Source organism: Salmo trutta, chromosome 6 (assembly GCF_901001165.1).
Source record: "Salmo trutta chromosome 6, fSalTru1.1, whole genome shotgun sequence".
Classification (NCBI taxonomy): Eukaryota; Metazoa; Chordata; class Actinopteri; order Salmoniformes; family Salmonidae; genus Salmo; species Salmo trutta.
Window position 1 is genome coordinate 52,457,506 of NC_042962.1, and position 19,402 is coordinate 52,476,907.

General features: G+C 43.0%; 1 long non-coding RNA gene across 2 annotated transcripts; it reads right to left on the reverse strand.

Annotated features, from left to right (window-relative positions):
• Positions 1-7,920: 7,920 nt before the first annotated feature.
• On the reverse strand, positions 7,921-18,939 carry LOC115196244 (uncharacterized). Of its 2 annotated transcripts, none has more exons than XR_003878823.1 (3): positions 18,854-18,939; positions 18,668-18,771; positions 7,921-8,222 (listed from the first exon to the last, which is right to left on the reverse strand). It is a non-coding gene; the product is annotated as an uncharacterized LOC115196244 (long non-coding RNA). The 2 variants fall into 2 exon arrangements; XR_003878824.1 differs by lacking the exon at positions 7,921-8,222 and adding an exon at positions 8,232-8,430.
• Positions 18,940-19,402: the final 463 nt, after the last annotated feature.

The window sequence follows — 19,402 nt, forward strand, 5'->3', positions numbered from 1 at the left end:
AAGCTCAGTTCAGCAGTTTTGATTAAGCATTAATTAGCAGCCGGAGGGGAAACCAAACAAAAATAAAGGAGCTGAATCGCTAATTAAGGTGGTTGGTGGTTGGGATGTGGGGCAGACTGTGATGCCACTAACGGCTTGGTGTTGGGAGCAGGAGCCCGGCCAGGCCTGCAGAAGGTGTGGGTGGAGTGATCACCTAGTACCAACTCAAAACCCCCACTGATCGTAACATACCTCACACCCTCAACACCTCAGTCGTAATCAATCCAAAACCACACTGAACATCATAGCCACATCAGAACCCACCACAGGAACCTGAGCAATGGAGCAACTGCCCCCCACTTTCAAAATAAGGGTTTTGCACCCCCACTTTTTTTGCCAGAAAATGGTCATGATCTATTGGGTCATTTGTCATGTTCAGTGATAGGAATGTGTTGAGCTAGTCTTGCTTAAAATTGATGTCCATTTTTCTATATGATATAATAATGAACAGATTGTATTTTGCACCCCCTTCCCATCACCTCAAGATAAATGGATTTGACCACTGGAACGTTTTGCGTCCAGGTGCCACTGTTTTGGTTCAGTGCTGTTAGAAAACACTAGTTAAAATGAATAGGCACCTGCAAAAGACACTGTTTCATCCATTTTGTTGTGCTGTTGTTACATTTGTTTCATGTCCGATGCACTCAGGGTGTCGTTACATATCATTTTAGTGCCGTGCACCACGAGCAAATTCATTGTATCATTTCACTTCGCCTGTAAGAATCATGATGATCTTGGTAGCCTGGCATGTCTGGTTAAACATCGCTGTATCGCAGCCTCTGACTCCGACTAGCCTGCCCTTCCATCAGCCTAGCAAAAGTTGCACCTTAGCAGAAAACTGCACGTCCGGTGGCTCAATGCTGTCAATGTGTAGCACGCAAGTAGATACTGAGAAATAATTTGTAGATATTACATGTTTAAATCTGTGAAATAATTTTACAGGCATTTCACACCATTCTGTATTTTGGCCATCTACAGTATTTTTCCAGCATTAATCGGTTAAATCACATTGCTAAAATGTTTTCATTCAGTTACAAACGTTACAGTCCTCGCCTGGCCCCACATGCGAGTGCACTGTGGCCGCTTCGTGATTACAATGTAGCCAAGCTGGGTCACAAAATGCACAGGATATTTGAATCTCGATAAAACAGCTCTGCTCGGCAAGGTAATTAATATCGAGCAAATAAGCAATTTCTACCCTCGTCGCATCAAATATGTATGCTGCTGAGACAAGTACATTTTAAACATGTTCATGGTGACACTGATGTGACAGCGCTTCAGACAATGACGCCCAAAAAAGTCCATGTCAAACGGTCAAGTAATGTGCTTGCTGACTACACTTTTGTTATTCCTCATACTTTTTCATGGTTTATTCTGTTTCTTCACGATTTGTTGTGAAATATGTAGCCTACTCACTGTGGTTGTTGCTCAAAATGGCACTATAAAACAGAATGACAAATGACAAAGAACTGATAGTAGTCTAGTCCTGCAGACTACAGATTTGTTCAAATGTAAAACCCTTATATTTTCTCACATCTTAAAAAGGCAAGATTCTCAAAATAGGCAAGTGTCAACAAAACATTTTTTATTCAAAATGTGTGGTTTTAAGAACCAAAACACAAATGACATTATGTTCTTTGTTTCTATTAATCAAATTAGGCCTACACAATAACAAAATATGCAGGCTCTATATGAGTATAAAGTAGCTCTTATGAAAGAAAAGGTTGTAGACCCCTGCTCTAGCCCAAACCATTCAAATATTACCCATATTACCAAGCTACATTCTATTCTTTTTATTGCAGATTTGGGGCAGCAATTTATCTGCCCCCCCCAACACACACACACACAAAAAAATTGTAATTAAAAACACATTTTTCCAATATAATTTATTGTAATAAAACCTAAGTGTGTTCTGTTCACAAATATGGATTACCCCTGTTAAGAAACAGTGTAGAATTGTAGGAAAATTGCTTTAAAATTTCAAAAAAGTAATCTGGGGGAGGTCCCCCAGAACCCATGCTGTGCTACAGTATAGTGAGGAGTGTTTAGGTTGAGGACAGAGTGACGTGTGTGGTGGAAATAAACTGGGGGATAGAGCTACAGTCCCAGATAGACTCACTGTTTGGTGTAGGGGCACAAATACAGCTGTGGGGATGCAAGGATATCTGGGCACATCTTCTAGTCATTAACTATTGAAGCATTGACACACATTTTAATCCTGGGAGCTTGACTAGACATTTCAGTGTCAGGCGAACATGTGTTTTCACTAGGGCTGTCAAACGATAAACACATTTAATCGAGTTAAATCGCAGGATTTGCTGTGATTAATCGCAATTAATGGAAAATTCAGAATTTGCTCAAATTGAGCTGTAATTTAATATGGTTTTATACAAAAAGCATTACAAGAACATTGACGTCTTGATTTTGTCCAAAGCAACGACAACCCAAATCAGGTAAATTGATAAAGTTTTTATAAAAACATTTTATCACGAAAGCTGTGATGTAAACAGGAAGTTTTGGTACAATTTTATAAATGCTGACAGATATTTTGTCCGTTCGACATGGTGGGATCTTTTTGTGTCTGTTAAATGTGTTATGCGAGAAATGGCAGTGGAAATGGCTTTATGCGCAAATATTGATATAATAGCCATCATATCAAAGTAAACTTGAAGTCATGTGATGATAGGGTGTGTGGTCCTCCCACTAGGATTAGAGAAACCATGCAGTTTATTAGGTTACAGATGAAATAAGTTATGATGTGTGGTGAAAGTGCACGGTGATGAGCTTGATGTTTCAGTCCTTTCCAATACATATTGAGGGTCTTATTCTGGTGACAAGATGATAAATGTTTGACTGCCATTTGACAAATTAAAAAAATGCTCTCTCTTATCCAGAATAATGTCATCATGTAGACTAGCCTACCCACACTGACTCAGAGCTGTTAGCTAGAGCACACATGTCAAACATATCAAACATGTTAAACTATCAGTAGTTTAAAAAGTGATGGAAACATATTGAACTTTAGATTTTTATTCGGTACATGAAATCTAAAGCGAAAAAGTACATATTGTGTGCACTGCGTCATCACACACTGATTTTTATGCAATTAGAGAAAATAAATGTGTACCAATTTTTCTTAAGCTAACTTGAGTTAAGTGATTAACTCTGACAACACTAGTTTTCACCAGAGCAGGTTTTAAAAGAACCCCACTTATGGTCATGGATAGGTTTGCAAAGGGAGGGTATATTACTGGAAACTTTCTACCAGAAATTTGGTAATTTTCAAGCTAGTTTAGTAATTTTATCAGATGACATCTAGTGGCATTTTTGGGTACTTCAGATTCTCACAGGTGTCTGTCATTATCTCTGGCCCTCTGTGTGGCCTTATCACATGTACAATATATAAATAATCAAACATTATTTTTCAAATAAAACATGTCATGACAAAGCTGTAAAACATCCTAAATATAAACTATCAATTTAGTGAATACCATTAGTGTTAAATATGAGGTGTTCAGCTGAAATATCATTTATATATGTTTTACAAAATGGAATTTATTTAACTATGTCAATATGTCTTTGTTGTAAATGTGTTGTCGCCAAACTTGTGGTTGTTGTGAAAAAAATACAATAGTTGGAAGAGTTGCAGAGTTAATTGAAAATAATGCCATTGTTGATTAATTCAATTAATTAGGCTATTTTCTCTTGAACCATATGGTCTATCCATTACATGGAAAAAAATAATAACAATTCAAACTATATGTGAACATATATTGAAGTTATTCAAGTATAAATTACCAAAGTTACCATTGACTGCCATAGATTACCTGTTAATTACCAAAATGGTAACTTTAGTAAATTACCGGTAGCTTTGCAACCCTAGTCATGGGAAAAAGTATTGGTCTGTAATTTAGTCTGTTAATCTCTACATCTGATTCAACTGAGCTGAGATCACTACATATTGTGACTTAATAAATGATTGCTTAAAATACTCCCTTTTCACCCTACTTGAGAGAAAGAGCCACCCATGATTTACATTTGTCAATATAAAAAAGTTTGTATCGCTATTGTATTCAACAACAAGTCAGAGACTCAAAACATATTACAGAATTATGTATAATTTATTCAAATAGATATTGTATTTATACTGTACTTCTGTGTTCATAATGGTAATGTCATTTAAAAGACATTTGCCTAAAGGATTACACTAATATAGGTCATCATTAATAGGAATCAAGAGCACAACATTGTATATGTATGACTTTGTGCTAAAAATGAATATATTTGTCAAATCTAAATAAACTGCATGCATATGAATCTAGCATCCCATTTTAATTCATCACTGTCATTCCACAACATATCAGAAGTAGAAGTTAAACCATACGTATTGCTCCTTCCATTATTCATTCACTTATTTCCTAAAACAATGACATGTAGCAAAACAAAACGACAACAGACCAATTCCCAAAAATTAGATACATAATAAAAATCTCATTTTTCGCTTCACAAAAATAACTTTACACATTCCTAAAGAAAAGCTAGAAGTGGACAGATAAACCAGCTGGCAAACAGAGAAAACAACCAACCAGCTTCTATTTGTTTGATCTGTTTGGTGAAGGCTTTGTGGTCTCCTCTCCCAGTAAGACATGGATAAAGAGTACATGGAGAAAATAAATGATATTGTTACAGAGGCGTTATCCCTAAGCCCCGGTATCATATTTGAATTGTATTGGTGAATTGTAATCAGGTATTTTAGCTCAGCAAAGCTGGGGCCCCACTGTTGAATGCCTGCCATCTGTTTGGAGCTGAGTCTGACAGACATTGGGGGCTTCCAGTGGGGCAGGAGGGGGGAGAACAGCCGCCATTCTCTTTCTAGAAAGCCCCATGACTTGTTTCAGAATCACTAAATCTACACATTGTAATGTAAGTCCACAGACTGTAAAGCCAGAGCAAACAGTGTGTGTCCAGCTATAGGGGTCCAGCCTCTCCAACGATAACAGTGGATGGATGGCCCTATATTGGGTCGGGATCCTCCAAACGTTTACGGTCATCTATAGTGAATAAGAATTTTAAGCATAATCATTATCACACTCTAAGTACTAGTGCCCACTTACAATAAACAATGATATTATACAATACTCCACAATAATGAACACCACCACTTTTAGTTGGTAACATTTTTATTGTTGTTCTGTCCACTGTTTTCTCTCTGTAACAGACATTTATGTGCAGAGAGGAGGCAGCGAGGGGCCACGGACTCATCAGAACCAGAGCTGACCCCTGACCTGCCCTGTCTGATGACACTCTCGTTTCCAATGACGACCCTCCACAGCAGCGAGTTCTGTCCTCGTTCCCGTCCCTCTCGGCTGAACTGAAGCACTTCAGTCTCTCTCTGTTGGAGCCGCAGCTCGAGTGCCCTCCACCTACTTCACTGACCGACCAACCGCTTTTCCAGTGACCAACTGCCACCGCTGTACGACCATTGCCTCCACAGAAGACTACAGTGGCCTATCAGGCCAAACGGTTTGTTGTTTTGCTGTTCTGTTGTCTGCCGTGTTCCCAGGAAAGAGAAGGAGGGATGAATCATAGTGTTGTTGTCCTATACTGATCTGGGGTTTTCACTGGCTCAGAATTCTCTGGAAAAGTTTAGCTGCAAATCGATTATAAGTGTGTACAGAGATTTCACAATGAGCCAGTTCTCTACAATTGGTTGTCGGTTCACCCTGTTTCTTATTAAATTTCCCTCTCTTTTGTTCTATGGGAGAATTATACACACAAATGGAGTCTTTGGTCAGTCTGGGTCTTGTGGGTCAAACCGGGAGGCACAAAAGTCTAACAACAACAAGAATCTGACAATGGGTGTCGTGACAATTAACAAGGAGGAAGAATCTATTTCTTTTTCCCTTATCTACCTATCACAATCCATTAGCACAAGTTAGGGTTAAATGAAACTGCTATTCAGAGATAATTAGGAGCTGGTTTTGTGTTGGCGAGGGTCGCGTGGGGAGAGGGGGGCGGGGGTGGGGGTCAGGCCGACACCAAGGGTCTGCAGCTGGGGCAAGTGAAGTGTGACACGGGGCACCCGAGACGCCCGCTACCAAGCCCCCTCATCCCAACCACAACCCCCCCCAAAACCCTCCTCAACCCCCATAATCACCTGCTGCGAGGGGAGCTGCTCCAAATTAAACAAATTATTTCAACCCTCTCTCTGCTCTATTCTCTCTTTCAGAGGGGCCTGTGCCACAGCAAACCTCTGCTCAATGATTCCACCTAAGGCTGAGGACTAACAAGGCTAGGAGGGAAGGAGGGAAGGAGGGAAGGAGGGAGGGAGGAGGAAAATGTGCACTAAATTGGCGAAGGTTTGTCTTTCATTAATCAACACGTTCCTGCTAGCTCAAGCTTCCTATCTTCACATTCAGAAAGGAGTGAAATATTTGCCACGGTGACAGGATTTGCCTCTAAGCATTCATATTTAATTGAGAACAAACTTTTAGTTTCCTGCTATTCATTCTGTACTATTACCTCAATTTGACTGGCCTTGGCCTTTAACATTGGGTCTCAGGTCTTCAATTTGGACATTTCAGAGGACAATTTGGTTGGACATTTCAGAGGACAATTTGGACATTTCAGAGGACAATTTGGACATTTCAGAGGACAATTTGGACCATAAACGTTTTGAAACGGCTCAAATTTGCTGGAACAATAAAAATCTGTTACGGTATCGATTTGTATAAATGACCTTCATATTGTTGTTAACTTAATCTGAATTGTTAATTTCATAATTAAAGAAGACAGAAATCAAGCAAAATATGATTTGTGACTAAACAAAAGAATAAATATTATAATATCCAACTAGAGTAAATATTAACATTGTACTTACGTAATAAGAACAAGATAAAAGGTTCATGCTAAATATAATAATAAAAACTAAAGGGTGCGAATGTTCTTCACTTCATTAACAGATATCATTTCCAGTCACATATGATCCCTACTCGTTTAGTGGTGTTAAACACTACGCATAACTATAACTCTGTTGTCATTTCAAATAGCTATTCTATATAGGCTTGTATCTCTCTCTCTCTCTCTCGCTTGCATTTCATTCTGTGATTCTGATGACGAGCTTTTTTGCAGCTCTCTGCTGTTGTCTTTGTGGAGACTTATCTCCCTTTGCCCTGTCTCTCTCCTTTTCTGTTTTATGTATCCTTTATTTAACCAGAGGTCACATTGAGACGACATTCCTTTTTCAAGTGAGCCCTGGCCAAGACTGAGGGCAGCGTACATATAGTTCCACATGAGACACGGCACAACATGAAACAGAACAATGAATAGAAGTTAAAACAGTGCAAAGTGACTGACCGAACTTAAAAAGAGCAGGTTTAAAAACGTGCAATCTGTGGACAGCAGCCCTCCAATCCGGGATTTAAAACCATCACTCAGAATAAAATGATCGAGTCTTAAAATCCTTCTGCAAAGTGTTCCGATATGATGGGGCAGCCAAGCTAAAAGCACTCTTACCAAAATCAGTTCTTGTGTTGGGAACATTCTATAAAATAGAGTTGTGTGATCTCAGACAGTAATGTCCATGACTTAAATATGTTGGCAGCTGCCTGAAAATGGCCTTCTAGACAAACATGTACCAGTAAGTCTGTCGCCTTCCAGTTAAGGATGTCCATCCTGTGTCCCCTCCTGTCCCCTGTTCTCTCAGGCCTGCCTGCCTGAGTCTGGCTCCAGCACAGCTCTACTGGAGGGCAGCTTGTGTGAAACGGTCACTTTGGTCACTCTGCATCAGTGTCCGAGTGGAATGCTGGCCCTGGCCGCACACAGACACCACTCTGGGGGATGGGGGGGGGGGGGGTAGCTGGGCAGGTGCACTGTCTGGAGGGGGGGTGGAGGGCGATGCAGGGCGATGCTGGATGCCCCTCATTGTGACTGGGGGACAGGGACACCAAGGCCCCCTGGGTAGCCCCTCTCAGAGGTCAGTGTGGCAGGCAGATAGGGATCCCACTGTGTAGTGGGGGCCTTTAGTTATTAACTGGATCTATGTCAGCTCTGCCGGTTAGAGCCACAATGCTACAACCCAACCTGTTCTCCACACAAAGGCCCTGGTAAAGAGACACCACTGCTCCCATTGACTGAACCACTCCGCTGTGTGTCTTCCACTGCTTGCAACCAGCAACCAGCCGCTGTGAACAAATATAGAAAAATGATACCTGAGGTGTAGCGTTCCTTCCTTCTCCCCTCCCACCATCCTCCACTCTGAGAAAGAAGGCCGTTACACACCAAACAGCCTCTCTGATCAGCAATTATACACTTTAGAGGTATTTAATACAGCTGAAGGGGGCGAGGCGGCCCCTGGAGACCACCGGCAGTCCATGAATACACCACTGCTCTCTGCAAATGGAAGGAGAGACGTGCCACTTGTACACATTATTCATACATTAAACGCCAGCTCAAGTAAAACAATTACGACTCATGCATTACTGCGGTACTTCCACACGGCTGTGTCTTGTCTGCAGTGTTGTTTATGCTTTTGTACAAAGGATGACAACCCTCGTAAGTTATTCAGCCGCGTGCGTGTGCATGTGTGTGTTAAAACTCTCTCTACACATCTTTTCCCCCTGTAACTATATTTACCACTAAAACAGGTCAGAGTTGGCTCATTTCAGAATCATGATCTGGCAAAGGAGATTACCATCAATTAATATTCCATATTACTGGTCCTCGTTCATATTCACAATATGCAGATCTCCATTTGTCTTTTAAAGTAATGTAGTTTGGCAATCCACCGCTCGTTTCTAATGTATGCTAATGTGGGTAAAAACACTTTAGAATGTCTCAGAGGAATAAAAGCCATATCACAATTCAACACAGGCCACACAAGCCATTTTGGGGTGTCAAGAAAAGTTCAAAAGGCAGCACCTGTCAGAAACACTTTTTTTCTCTCAATAAGTTCTCCCAATGAGCTGAACAAAGTGTGTGGGTAGCCAGAGAATCTGTTAGTTGGACTCTGTCATCAGTTCATTGCAGCACTATGTTTATTCAATTCCACTGAGCCATTTACTTCACGTTGACATTCTTATCTTTTATCCTTGTTGCATTGTCCAGAAGGAACCTGCAAGTAAGCGTTTTGTTAGACGGTATATACCATGTGTATCCTGTACATACGACTAATAAAACTTGAAAATGACTAATAAAACTTTAATAAAACTTAAAACTAAAACTAAAGAAAACGACTAATAAAACTTCAAACTAAATCAGGTCAAAAGAGTTGTACCTCAGCCCCTATGCCAGGTCAGGACTGTATAGAAGGCAGGGCCTGTACTCTACCCCAATCAATAGTCCAGCCAGATCTGCCAGACCACCCCTCTGACCCAGTGGACCACTTAACTAGGACCAGCTAATATATTATATATATATATATATATATATATTAGCCTACTGGAAAACAGACACATTTCCTGTTTTGGCATAGTTCTATTTAATGAGAATATAGGATGGATACTAGCCGTGTAACAATGTGTTCAGGGTGTCATGAAGAAAAACAATTGGTGAAAATGAACTGACACCGCAGGCCATTTCCTTTCACATATATAATCACTTAAAAAAGGATATATTTTCAACACTAGAGCGAATTCAAACATTTCACTGCTTTAGGTAGAGTTAGCCGTACCGTGTAGGAAGCCACAGCCAAAACCCCTAGCAGAATAAAATAGAAAACTTTAAAGTCCATACAGGATGGACATTTTTCTTTGGCATCACCTTACATTAAAATACATTCTCACATCATACACATGTAAACAAGTCAGTCCATCATACAGTAGTGTGTCTCTGAATGTCCCCACTCTATGCTGATTCTGAACCTCATCCAAACCCATGTTAGCAGCATGCGGTCTTTCCACCTCCTAACAGTAAAGGATAACGGTGTGTCAGATCCAGAAACATGTTGTACACTGACAGTAGATGGCAGTGGGTGCAGCCTGCCTTCCTGCCTCTCCACCACAGACGGCTGGTGACACCTTCATTGGGTAGGTCGGGCTCATAGTAATGGCTGGAATGGAATGAAAATGGTATTGCCACATCAAACACTTGGTTTCCTTGTGTTATATACACTATTCCATTCACTTAATTCCAGCTATTATTATGAGCTGTCCTCCCCTCAGCAGCCTCCTGTGCCTGTTCATGCTAGTGCCACTGTACCCCTTCAGAGAGGCCCTCTCTCTCACCCAGGAGACCTTGAAGGACAGGCCTCATGATTCCCTCCGCATTGGAAGAGGCAGCGAGAGGAGTTAAGTGACAGGAGACAGTGTCCCCGCATTGCGTCAGCCAATAGTGTCACACCTGTCACCCATCAATCTGCTGCCACAGCGCGGAACCAAACACCTCGCTCACTCATATCAATAGCTAACTGCCAAACATGCCCTTAGTGGTGTCACCCCAGCCAAGAGCCTCCGTGTTACACCCCACCCGGCTCCTGTCATGGGGAACGAGAGAGAGGCATCGCCGGTGTATTTACATACTGAAAGGTCACAAATAGCCTCCAGGCGCTGTGCTAATTAGACTGTGCTACAAAAAAAAAAAAACTCCAAAGATAAATTAAAAAGACAAAAATTGAGTAACATCTAAGCATGTTTAGGTGTTGAAGGTGGAGGAAAAGACTGAAAGTGAATGAAAGTAGTACGGGACAGAGAGGATGCTTCTGGTGTTTTGCTTGAGACGTGGGCGATCAAATGCAGGATTGCAGAGTGGGAGTTTGGACGGTGAGACAAGCTTCAGCTGGCCGAGTGAACATCCCGTGACTTTCAGAAGGGTCGCTGTCCGTTTGGCTGAGGTTGGCCTAACTTCAGAGGAGCTTCCACTGTAACTCTGGTTAGCCCAGTTAGCCTAGCTCTTTCACTGGAGACGTTGACCATATGATGATATTCAGATGACCGGGCGTGTGTGATCGCACTTAGCCAGATAAGCGAATCAACCTTTATAATTCAAAGTGACAAGCTGACAAGGAAAATGAGTGTAAAATGATATACTTATATGAATTTGTGTGTCACATCGCCGTCTGTGCACTTGTTTATCTCCGTGGCCATAGCCGAAGGCTCCTTTCTCCACGGTGCGAGAGCACTTTGTTCCCCGGCCTTCAGACTGATCCCCCTTCGCCCTGGTGAATTTGCTGATTAATTTTGGATGCTCTCCTTAATTAACACCCCAAAGGAAGAAGTGTAGATTCCCTAGCCGCGCGTAGCAACCACCCAAAACAAATGAGTCTGAGGGAAGGATGGGAGGGCCCTTAGGGAGACAGACGTGCTGATGTCCGAAATGACATTACAGGAGCCATCTAGAGTTCCCCTACCCGATGTGATGTAGGAGACCTGGACGCAGGCGATGCCTCAGGAGCTCCATAGACCTTTTAATCAGCGGCTGCCTGGAAACTAGCTTCCTATTAGTCTCATTTCATTTGCTTTACCGTTGATGAAGAGCCGGCCTCACAAGATGCCACCCGACGCTTGAAACATGCTGCACCAGTGCCAGGGAGGGCAGGGCTGGTGGTGCGTGGTGCCGCCGCCGGACCCCGGTCATTAATTGGTGCACTCTTACTTCCAGTGAAATTGGCAGATGATGGACGCGGGCGAAATAAAAATGCGATTTGTTTTAGAAAATCTGAGAGGATTTGGCTAATTGGGGTGAATTGCACCCATCTCGTCAGTTGACAGCCAAGTTGAAATGCGTGAGGAGCTGCGGGCATGCAGCTTGTTGTGCTCTCACCCCTCTCATGACAACTTTTAAGACACTGACAGGAGGGGGCTGAAATAACAAAAGGCCAACAGAAATAGCCAAAAGCACACAGAGACATGGCATAGAAGTCTATGAAGCCACACGACCTTGAAAGGCCAAACCAGCACTGCCTCACAGAGGCCAACTGGGTAGAAACTTGATTGGTCAAACATTATGCACCAAGAAAGTAGACCAAACTTAAACCCTAAGAGACAGGTCTCAGCCTCGGCCCCAGTACGGTCACACCACAGAGATGATATGGTCTAGATCGCCATATCAGGAACTGAACAAAGTCAAGCCATGTGAAATGGACTAAACCTTATGACAGGACGCAATCTTGAAAAACGTTGTGCCAAACACAATCATTTAGCAACTGCAAAGGACAAAGGTTGCCAAACAGTAGCAGTAATGTCAGCATAAACAAGATCCGGGCAGCTAAAGAATCCATGATGCCCAGATCAATAACATTGTACATGACCCACAGCAGCTGTAAAATGTCAGTTTACAGAACAGTGGCCTGATACAGTGTTCAATTGAGGCCATTAAAAGCACATACGATCCTCTAACTTCCTGTCAAACAGACATGCCTGCTTGAGCACATCGTCTGAGCTACTCCACTGGACAACTGTGGACTTTGTGCTCTCGGGGGTACAGAAAAAAAAACAGAGAGAATTCCTGTTACAAAAGGACAAGAAGTGCTAGTGTAATTGGGATATTTGGGAGCATCTCGTTTCAGGGCCAGGTGAACTAACGCTGGTGAAATTAAGCCGGTAAGGGTAGAGCCTGGTCCTGGTCTCACTGACTGGCTGGCTGGGAAGCTTGGCCTCCCTCTACCCTCTTTCCCCTTAGTCTCCCCCACCTCTCTACCCTCTCTCTCTCTCGTTCTCCGCTCTGACTGTGACACAGTAGCAGAGCCCAGCCGGGTCTACGACTCTCTTTGGGACAGCCCAGCAATGATAGCAGCTTGATCGGAGAGGTATAAGTAACAAATTAGATCAATTAAAGTGTCCGAGAGGGGCACCTGCCCCAGAGTCCTGTTACACTAAACAATCCCCTCATCTTTGTTTCCTCCTGCAGGATTCCATTTGCAACCTCATCACTTCCAAAGGCTCCACAATGGTCCTGTTTGTTCGCTAATGGAGACGGCCCAGGAAACGACTGACCCTTTTCCCCTCGTTACTATCAGACCTCCACACTCGGGAACTCGGGACAGAGGCAAGTTTGCAGAAACCAATCCCACCCGCTCCCTCAGCCCCCCTCCACCCCTTTGCCCCACCCCCTCCCCTGTCTCAATTTTAGCAGGATCTCAACAAGCTTGATTTGTAACAAATTTGTAACTCCAACTATCTTTAATTGCCTGAAAGTGGCTCAAACAAGGAGCTGATTGAGATAAATAATGGTAGCGCTGAGGATATCAGAGCAGGGAGTTAGAGAGCGCTCTGGTCTGGTCTGTCCTCAGCTCTTATTCACGACATAGTACTGCAGTCTGTTTATCACTACCTCCCAAATGACTGGACAGCAGACCAGAGGAGTTCAGAAGGAGCAGGACCCAGACTGTCAGGATTGTTTGTGAGACCAGAGGAGTTCAGAAGGAGCAGGACACAGACTGTCAGGATTGTTTCTCAGACCAGAGGAGTTCAGAAAGAGCAGGACACAGACTGTCAGGATTGTTTGTGAGACCAGAGGAGTTCAGAAGGAGCAGGACACAGACTGTCAGGATTGTTTCTCAGACCAGAGGAGTTCAGAAGGAGCAGGACACAGACTGTCAGGATTGTTTGTGAGACCAGAGGAGTTCAGAAGGAGCAGGACATAGACTGTCAGGATTGTTTGTGAGACCAGAGGAGTTCAGAAGGAGCAGGACATAGACTGTCAGGATTGTTTGTGAGACCAGAGGAGTTCAGAAAGGAGCAGGACATAGACTGTCAGGATTGTTTGTGAGACCAGAGGAGTTCAGAAGGAGTAGGACATAGACTGTCAGGATTGTTTGTGAGATCAGAGGAGTTCAGAAGGAGCAGGACATAGACTGTCAGGATTGTTTCTCAGACCAGAGGAGTTCAGAAGGAGCAGGACATAGACTGTCAGGATTGTTTGTGAGACCAGAGGAGTTCAGAAGGAGCAGGACACAGACTGTCAGGATTGTTTGTGAGACCAGAGGAGTTCAGAAGGAGCAGGACACAGACTGTCAGGATTGTTTCTCAGACCAGAGGAGTTCAGAAGTAGCAGGACACAGACTGTCAGGATTGTTTCTCAGACCAGAGGAGTTCAGAAGGAGCAGGACAGACTGTCAGGATTGTTTGTGAGACCAGAGGAGTTCAGAAGGAGCAGGACACAGACTGTCAGGATTGTTTGTGAGACCAGAGGAGTTCAGAAGGAGCAGGACACAGACTGTCAGGATTGTTTGTGAGACCAGAGGAGTTCAGAAGGAGCAGGACACAGACTGTCAGGATTGTTTCTCAGACCAGAGGAGTTCAGAAGGAGCAGGACAGACTGTCAGGATTGTTTGTGAGACCAGAGGGGTTCAGAAGGAGCAGGACACAGACTGTCAGGATTGTTTCTCAGACCAGAGGAGTTCAGAAGGAGCAGGACACAGACTGTCAGGATTGTTTGTGAGACCAGAGGAGTTCAGAAGGAGCAGGACACAGACTGTCAGGATTGTTTGTGAGACCAGAGGAGTTCAGAAGGAGCAGGACAGACTGTCAGGATTGTTTGTGAGACCAGAGGGGTTCAGAAGGAGCAGGACACAGACTGTCAGGATTGTTTCTCAGACCAGAGGAGTTCAGAAGGAGCAGGACACAGACTGTCAGGATTGTTTGTGAGACCAGAGGAGTTCAGAAGGAGCAGGACACAGACTGTCAGGATTGTTTGTGAGACCAGAGGAGTTCAGAAGGAGCAGGACAGACTGTCAGGATTGTTTGTGAGACCAGAGGGGTTCAGAAGGAGCAGGACACAGACTGTCAGGATTGTTTGTGAGACCAGAGGAGTTCAGAAAGGAGCAGGACATAGACTGTCAGGATTGTTTGTGAGACCAGAGGAGTTCAGAAGGAGTAGGACATAGACTGTCAGGATTGTTTGTGAGATCAGAGGAGTTCAGAAGGAGCAGGACATAGACTGTCAGGATTGTTTCTCAGACCAGAGGAGTTCAGAAGGAGCAGGACATAGACTGTCAGGATTGTTTGTGAGACCAGAGGAGTTCAGAAGGAGCAGGACACAGACTGTCAGGATTGTTTGTGAGACCAGAGGAGTTCAGAAGGAGCAGGACACAGACTGTCAGGATTGTTTCTCAGACCAGAGGAGTTCAGAAGTAGCAGGACACAGACTGTCAGGATTGTTTCTCAGACCAGAGGAGTTCAGAAGGAGCAGGACAGACTGTCAGGATTGTTTGTGAGACCAGAGGAGTTCAGAAGGAGCAGGACACAGACTGTCAGGATTGTTTGTGAGACCAGAGGAGTTCAGAAGGAGCAGGACACAGACTGTCAGGATTGTTTGTGAGACCAGAGGAGTTCAGAAGGAGCAGGACACAGACTGTCAGGATTGTTTCTCAGACCAGAGGAGTTCAGAAGGAGCAGGACAGACTGTCAGGATTGTTTGTGAGACCAGAGGGGTTCAGAAGGAGCAGGACACAGACTGTCAGGATTGTTTCTCAGACCAGAGGAGTTCAGAAGGAGCAGGACACAGACTGTCAGGATTGTTTGTGAGACCAGAGGAGTTCAGAAGGAGCAGGACACAGACTGTCAGGATTGTTTGTGAGACCAGAGGAGTTCAGAAGGAGCAGGACAGACTGTCAGGATTGTTTGTGAGACCAGAGGGGTTCAGAAGGAGCAGGACACAGACTGTCAGGATTGTTTCTCAGACCAGAGGAGTTCAGAAGGAGCAGGACACAGACTGTCAGGATTGTTTGTGAGACCAGAGGAGTTCAGAAGGAGCAGGACACAGACTGTCAGGATTGTTTGTGAGACCAGAGGAGTTCAGAAGGAGCAGGACAGACTGTCAGGATTGTTTGTGAGACCAGAGGGGTTCAGAAGGAGCAGGACACAGACTGTCAGGATTGTTTGTGAGACCAGAGGAGTTCAGAAGGAGCAGGACACAGACTGTCAGGATTGTTTGTGATAACCTCTGATTTTCAACTCTTTGCTAGCAGAACAGGCTCTAAGGAATCAATTCAATACAACCAGCAGTGCAACGTTCATACGGTTGCATTTAATATACCTTTCCCCTGTGGTCAAATACAATTGATGAATGGTAAAAATAGCAGGTTGATCCCGTCCCGTTATCAGAATAAGACAAGTGTCAGTAGGCAGTAGTGTAAACAAAGACAGTGAAGCAGAAGCATTAGTAATGTAATGGGCACAGCAAGACCATACAGTGCAGAATAATCCCATGCCACCATGGTAAACCTGTTTGTGCAAACCAGTTTCCATGCATTTTCAATACACCATAAGTCTGCACAGAGTGTTATAGGCATCAAATGAATGAACCAAGGTGCACCTCAACATCATGATGAATGAGTTGCTTCATATTGTTAATTGGTTATTAGGCCAAAATCCTCACAGGTTGTGTCTATAACCTGGCTATTTATTTGTATTAGTCTTACAACAGTTCTCAAAATCAGCTTTCTCAAAAACCGCCGGACCATTTGTCAGTCACTCTTCAAGCAGCTATTAAAGTGCTTTCTCCAGCTTGATGGTTAGAAGCATGATAACTAGGTAAAGGTCTGCAAAAATCACACCAGAGTAGAATGGCCAATTATCAGGAGAGTTAGAGAAGCGGTGGAGGCTGCGACGGTGGCCCCAGCCAGGCAGACAGGCAGCGAGTCTGTTTGAATCTGCTTGATGAATGTGATGTGTGCTCCTCTTCCTCTCTCCCCCCGCTCCAATTCATCGGGAGTGAGCGGTTAGAGCCGATTGTTTACTATAACCTTGTAATCAACCTGGCTGACAGCACACTATTACCCATGATAACAGGCCTAGCTGCAATTTGGGGACTGAAAGAAAAGCCCACCTCCTAGACGGAGCCCTTCTGATGCTGTACTGATAGAGCGCTGCCCTGTTATCTTTCGCCCTAATTTGTTTTCAAGAACTGTGATTTACATTTCAGTTGGATTACACCTTTTAATGTTGCAGCACAGAGACGAGAAGTGGGCCGGCGCGTCGCCGGGGCTGAATATTATTCCACATCTCCGGTTGCAGTGTTTCAAATGACGGCAGCGGCGTTTCCACCATCCTCAAGTGGAGAGGATTACAATTAAAAATCAAAAGGCGGCGTGTCCATCAAACGATGGCCCATAACCCTTTGTGTACCACTACATATAATGTGGGCTCAGCCAGTGAAGGGGCTGGCAGATGCTAAACGGTTTCCAGCTAATCATAATGTACTAGTGACTGAGGCCCGTTCTCATTTGAATATTACGCAATGAGTGTTATTTCAGAGAAAAGCGCAGATTGCTAAAGAGCATGCAAATGTAAGTCATTTGGCAGCAGGTAAAAGAAAATCCATGCCCACCACTATTAAAACAATAGAGGGGAGGCTTATTGCTAAGTTAAATTATCCAATGCGGCGGTCCCTTGAAGTAGGGCGGCAGGTTATAGGAGCATCTCCCTTCCATTGGATGCACCCCTTCATGTTGTTACCAGAGATTTCAGTTGGTGAACAGGTTTTCTAGACAGGTGTGTGCTGAAGCATAATGGTCTGTTTTATTCAGAATTCTAGTTTGGAATCCCAAAAACATGACTGTTGAACAAGTGAGGGAAACTTGCATGGAGAAGAGATATTGTTTCACTGCCTACAGTAATAGGCCATAGTACACAAATAACACACAGTCACCACAACTACTTATTTACATTGAGACATCAAGAGAGAGTGCGCGAGAGAGTGTGTGTGTGTGTATGTGTTCTAAATATGTTGTAAATAAATAATTTATTTAATGTGTTTCTAAGGTATCAGATAACATATCATTGATGTGCAGCACATTTATCTTGAATGCCAAGTTAAGTGGATTTTTGTCATACATAATTGATTTATTTTAATTCAATAGCATTTGAACATACACAATGTAGGCTATATAAAGTAGTGTAACCTTTCACAGTATTGACATGATAGCCGCCTTCATAGATCCTTAACATGTGTCTTAATCATGTGCTCTTCTTGCTATGCAATTTAGATTGTGGCATTTTACATAAACCATTGTTTATTCATTTTTTTCAATCGTCAATGAAATTATGTAAAACAACCTCTCAAAGCATGCTCAGAGTGTAGTAAAATGCAGACTTCGTGTTATTCAAATACCTTCAGTTACTCGAAGGCAAAGGATTCACATTTAAATAAGAATTGCACTTAAATGTCACATGGGTTTATCTAAAATTATGAGATATGTATTTATTGCAATTAACTGGATTCTAATGCATGTTTGGGGAAAGTAAAATGAGGAAATGTGCTCCTAGCAAAATTCACAGACTAATGAACATTTTAATTGTAAACGTTTTTTATTTTATTATTATTCTCCCTTAGACCTGAAGATTTGGTACTTGAATAGAAACTGCCAATGAGACCGCAAGTAACAATTTACTTTTATTCAAGTGATTATATCAAACTATTAGCCGCAGTCAAAAACCTGAGGGTCCTTCAACGGTCTCCCAGATAATACAATCTCTACAATACCTCTTGATAACAAGTCATCATTATATTCCCTAGTGAATTAGCTTGTAAGAAGATAATACAACAACCGCTATTCAGGACGGAGGAGTCGAGAAATCACGCCTCGTGTGCCGTGATGGGAGCGGGAAAGAGGAGAAGAGCCTCTTGTAGGTTGTTTTATTCCGGGGCAAACCGTGAAGATTGCAAGGAGAGGGGAGAACAATTCGCCTACCTCATCAGTCGCCTTTGTGGGAAGACAGCATTCGTGGTGCAAGTCAGCATTGCAAGGAGGTGCGTGAAGAAGTTGTTCAAACTCAATCAATGTGATAGGTCTACCTGTCGAGACAGTCGAGTGTTCAGTTAGTTCAGCTTCTCTCACACACATTGGGCAGAAAAGTGAATATGGCTGTTAACTCACTTGACCATCTTTTAATAACATTGCAAATATTTATATTGAACACGATCTGACACAACAGAAGAACTGTCTGTCACTTCCTGTATCAATAACGTGTGTACATCAATAATGCAACGGCCAATCACAAAACAGATAATTAGTTCCCAGGTAAATAGTAGTCTACAAAACACCTGTTTCCATACATTCATAGAGCCCAGTAATAATGCACATGAAATAATCTTACTGCAACATAAAGCATAGCATGTTTAAAATGCTTTGTAAAAAGAAAAGCATACGCTGAGTCAAATAAAACGGGCAAGGATAGATTCCGTTTTATTTTATATAGCCCTACGTTACAATCTAATTAGATTGGTTATCGTTCCAGATGCTAACCTCCCCATCTCCAGCAGTTTGGTCCATATGTGTCTGCATTATGGCGATAAACAGAAGCATGTGCGTGTTGATGCTAATCAAGCATATGGGCACTTTACAAAAGGTTACCCCGAATAAATTGGATTGAATGACAATCTGTTTGGGAGATGTGATCTAGGACCTACTATGGGAACTCACTGT